Source organism: Ctenocephalides felis, unplaced genomic scaffold (assembly GCF_003426905.1).
Source record: "Ctenocephalides felis isolate EL2017-DRISC unplaced genomic scaffold, ASM342690v1 CF-g0.4_SCAFFOLD_01604, whole genome shotgun sequence".
Taxonomy (NCBI): domain Eukaryota; kingdom Metazoa; phylum Arthropoda; class Insecta; order Siphonaptera; family Pulicidae; genus Ctenocephalides; species Ctenocephalides felis.
In genome coordinates, this window is record NW_020537758.1 from 31,424,669 (window position 1) to 31,430,357 (window position 5,689).

Genomic DNA, 5,689 nt, shown 5'->3' on the forward strand with positions numbered 1-5,689 from the left:
ATTGCTGCTCAAACAATATTAAGAATTAATTTAATTCTAGATGTGTCAAAGGTATATAGTATAGTCATCATTAACTTTCAAAAACTAAATTCTTTAAATCGAGTACTTCTTAAAGTTGAATTCTATATATGAGTTTAGAAATGCTCAAATAAATTCAAAATAATGTATTCTACACACATACTTAACCCTTTGCGGTTGAATTAAATTTGGACATAGGTACCGTACTACTCGGAATTAGTTTGCTTCGATACAGCAGAATACACCTGTTTAGGATGTATAAACAATATTTAATAACAGTTTTGTGAACTTCAGATATATTTTTATCTAATGTTTTATCCAGTAATATTATTTATATAAAAGTTACAAGAAAGTTATATTTACTGTAAGCTCCAAGAAAGTATAGAGTACATGATTCGTATGGTGGTTGACAGCAGCAGACATACGACCGCAATGGTTTAAGCGGACCTACATATAACTTCTATAGCTGATTAGTACATTTTACAATATGTTATAATATAGTTGCAAATATTTAATTAATATATCAAATAATTGCACATTGTATACCAAATACTATTCTGTTTTAACAGTGTACCTTGCTTTATAAATCTACTGTCTGCGGCTATCGCACCATTCGAGTCAAAGCATTTGGAGAGAAGCACGACTCCTTTGTCACAGAGTAATATTGTGCATACGACACAATATTATATTACATTCCCATCGAAATATTTCATATATTAAAATGACAAAATATTAGAGAAATCGACGTAAAACTTATATTGAATTTTTACGGTGATCGCAAATATAGCAAATAAACTACGGATACTATAAAATTTATACGTCGCTGTAAATTTAGTCTAGTACCTACATGCATAATCATATTAAGTAAATTTAGATCACAGGGAAACTCGTAAATTCTGTAGTGCGTTACATAAAAATAGAAGTACGTTAAGCAAAATAATTCATAAGTAATCCAACTGAAATGTCATCTTGTCTAAATATATTTTGAAAATATTCTGAATATATATCTCTATCTAAAAAAATGGTACAAAAATCAAATAAATGTAAATCATACTAGCAATTATAATCAAGAATAAATAAATAAAGTAAAAATTCTGTAATAATAATAATAGAAAATAAGGGGTAAAATTTGTTATTGAACATTTTTAGAGACCATAACATCCTTGATAGTGATGAAATTGCTGTCCATCAAATTCTATCAAGAACTTTATGATTATACGTTGCTGCAAATATGGTTCAATATATCGGGAACAACCTCGTAAATTTTAGTGATGAGCATACAAACATGATCATACACATACACACACACATATATATATATATATATATATATATATATATATATATATATATATGTATTAATATTAATATTGATCAATTTGCCTATAATTTACCGGATACAATATAAATTCCTTAACCTCTAAATGACTATGCTTAATCTATTACAAACCATATATTAACCATTAACAATTATTGTCAATACATTGAAGACTTGACTAGTACTGATGACAAAACATCCACAATTTTTTGCTATTATTTTTTTATTGAAATCTATTCAAATTTTATTTAAAAGTCTACAATACTTAATTTTAATTTATTTATTAAGCATATATTTTATTTTAAGTAATAAGATTCATGATCAGATTCAAATACTATATTAAAATAATTTATGGCAGATGAGAACTTAAATAAATATATTTAATCGTGATAATAAATTGACATATTATTAGTCATTATTATTATTAATATAGAATGTTAAAAAAATAAGATATTCGGATCTGCTTGAGATCTAATCATCAAATGAATCGAATACTATAAGATATGTATCTACTATCAACTTCTGACTAATTTGCTGTTTGTTGGGTTTATTAAAAAAAACTACTGTTACAATTATTAAGTTAAATATATATTACTCATTACTATATAACTAAAATGACTAAAGATGAATCATTTTTTGCTCCATCTCTTAACTCTATGTGAAAAATACTCTCCAAGTATAAAACCAGGTGCAAGATTGTTTGTGCTCTTCCCATAGATGGGAGTCTGTAATGAAAAATGGTTATTTGTTCATTTAAAACGATTCAATGTTATTCAAACATTTAATTTAGTGCTAAATAATGCACACAATGTCAGTTAAATTCATATTTATTGTTTTGGTTCCCATTAGTTAATATTACAAACACTTTCTTAGCATCCAAAACACCTAAAAAATGAGCTTCCAGTTTGTGGGTAGGAGAGAAAAAAATTAGGGCAACATGTGTTTTTTAACTGCGCATTACTACTAAAAAGTATAGAAGACAATGGTCTAAAAAATTGAAAATTTTTAAAGTTGAATAATCCTTATTCGAAATAAATTGGTTTTTGAAGAAAGATTCAAGCTTTTCCATAAGCTGAAAAAAATATTTATCGAAATTCAGTGATAAGTGTTTACTGATTGGATGAAACTTTTCAAATGAGCAATTACTAAAATCCTTTTTTTTAGTAGATTAATATTCGACTATTATAAATTAGCGGTTTGTGGTGAAAAGGGTGAAAATTTAAAGATGTATGTAATAAATGAAAATACTCATTTACACATCATTTACTCAAAATAGGTATTAATTTAGTATTGCAAATTTAATATTTTCATTCATTTTCTTTAACGTTTATACATATGACTCATTCTTTTATTCATTATTTTATCCTCTGAAACAAAGTCACTGTTGTACAAGAATCGTACTAACTTTTTATTTAAAAAAATATTTTTTCTTTTTAATAGATTAATAGTGAATAGCTTGGTGAATATAAATATATATATATAAATATATATATATATATATATATATATATATATATATATCATAAATATTGACAAATACAAAATTATTGACAATATTAAGATATCAGTAGGCTCTAAATAAATTTATTACAGTTATTATTTTATGAATACTTGCATACATGCTCCAGGCGTCTTATGACAAGTGCATGTATGAAAATGCATTTGCACTTTCTATGCACTTTCTCCAACTTATTGACGTATTTCTATTACTCATTCGCGCGGTTGTTTTCTTCCATGTATGATTAATTAAATTCTGATTTGTTAATTATTAATTGTTAATATGCATGGGTAAAAAAATGTTTGATTAATAATTTCTGTTTCGAATTTGTGATTAATTGTTTACAAGAATTGTAAATTGACAGGATTTCTTGATAGAAATTATATTTTGTTGTCACAAATTTCTAAACTAAAGTAAATCCAATAAAAGTTTATAAAATAATAATTATGTAGCATCGAAATATATATATTTTATAGTAACTAAATACTTCATTCTAGTTAATATTTAATTTTTACTTTTTCAATAGAGTTGTCATATTTGAAGTATAATATCAAAAATTCTATTATATTATTTTACCTGATGTTCCATCATGTTCCATAAACAAATAAATAGGTAAACTTAAAAATATAAATTTATATATAAAACATATTCAAAAATTCGATTAAGCCAATAAGCAATTTGAAAAATGCGTAAGATGTATAAGTAATTGTAAAACTTTTTAAAATGATTTCTTTTCATTATAAGCTTTAGTTATATACTAAAGATATTCCAATATTCAATTCAGTCAAAACACAAGCGAAAAGAATCATTTAGTAAAATTGTAAAAATTATATATTTCAGAAAAATTTTCCATTATAATAAGTTTGAGTTATTCATGTTCCATAAACAAATAAATAGGTAAACTTAAAAAATACAAATTTATATATAATATAAAACATTCAAAAATTCGATTAAGCCAATAAGCAATTTGAAAAATGCGTAAGATGTATAAGTAATTGTAAAACTTTTTAAAATGATTTCTTTTCATTATAAGCTTTAGTTATATACTAAAGATATTCCAATATTCAATTCAGTCAAAACACAAGCGAAAAGAATCATTTAGTAAAATTGTAAAAATTATATATTTCAGAAATATTTTCCATTATAATAAGTTTGAGTTATTCATGATTCGATAATTAAGAGGGTACAAATGTTTGTACATCAATTACTTAGTAGAGTTTAAAAGCAAATTACACACAAAAATGCATCTTTTCAGAGATTGCTATAAATTTAATAAAGGATATAAATACTACAAAATATTATTAGGAATCATAATTAGCTGATACTATTTATCTTTGAATTTGAGAATATTTGAATTTAATTTTCAGACAGAAATTTTTACGAAAAATAAAAAAATATATTTATAATCGTTAACGTTATGAAATACTAATTACTACTTACTAATATCGTTGACATACACTTATTGCAAAAAACTACTTTTTGCAAAAGCTGATTAACACGTAACCTACTTCAAATGATTTTGATTCCTATTACGCTTTCTTATGTTATGTGTAAAATATATAACATATCTTAATTATAAACGTATAATTGGATGACTCAAACTATTTATGCACAATGATTTGCAATATATGTCTATTTCAGTATTTGAAACCTTTAATAAACTTTCAAACAATACGAGATTCTTGGCAAGAAACTTTATTGTAGACGTATTTCAGGCACCGAGAGAATCCGCCTTGCACCGTCGTCTCATAGAAAAACTAACCGGGGAGTTGACTCGCTTTCATAATAAATAAATGATAATTGAATAACTTAATAATTTGAAGTTAAACGCTCGACTATGTTACAGAGACACTAACATCGAACCTCGGCCGACTTGTAACAGAAATAGAAATATGAAATGGGCTTGAAAAATTGTCAAGAATAATATATTGGAATACAATTTAAAAAAAGAAACTAAAAGGAAACAAATACAAAATTAAGATTATTGTAGAACTATTATAATAAATTTTATTCAAAGTCGAGGTTTATAAATAAAATATAATAATGCAAAATATAATTGCATGGCATTTTTTCCTACAGAGATAGCACTGTATATAGCCTTAATCTGGTACTTCGCCAGAAATATTTAGGTTTATTGAATTTATTGCTTGTAAAAATGCTTTTTTTAAATTTTTTTGTTATTTTTTATTATTCGCACCTCTGCCAAGGTAAGGGTCACTTGGTTCTTTTTACCTCATCCAGGCGAAAGCTTTTAAAGGAAAAAAAACTATTGAATTTAACTTAAAAATAACAATACGTCTTATATAACAATGTGTTATGTTTTTACTAGTGCGTTATATTTTAAAGCGCCTGATAGAATTTAATATTACTTGCCTAGTTTTAATTACAACCTTGTTGTGGATTTCAACCCTGAATTAACTATTTTTAAAACAATTTAGAATAAATTGTATGATTAGAAACAAAAAGTATATGTCCATAGAAAGTTTTTACTTTAGCAAAAAGGTGTTAACGGAATCCTCAACTGACAACTTTATCCCGCAGCCAAATATTTTATATGGTGCCTCAAGGATATGTTATAGATATCTAACATGCTCTGCAGCTATAAATTACATCTAGAAATGATCAAAGTGGTATGTAATGATACTGTAGGTATTCTCGGTTTAATTTCACTGTCTCATGTTCTAATAAAGTTATATAAAATGGAAAGTGAGAAGATAATTCAGGCTCGCAGCTAACTACTGTAGAACTTTCGATTAATCGAACATCCTATTTTTTATCTAGCTCGATAAGTTTCTAAATAATATATCCAGCTAGTAATGTGTGCCAGAAATTTTTCCATAAGTTACTGAATTCAT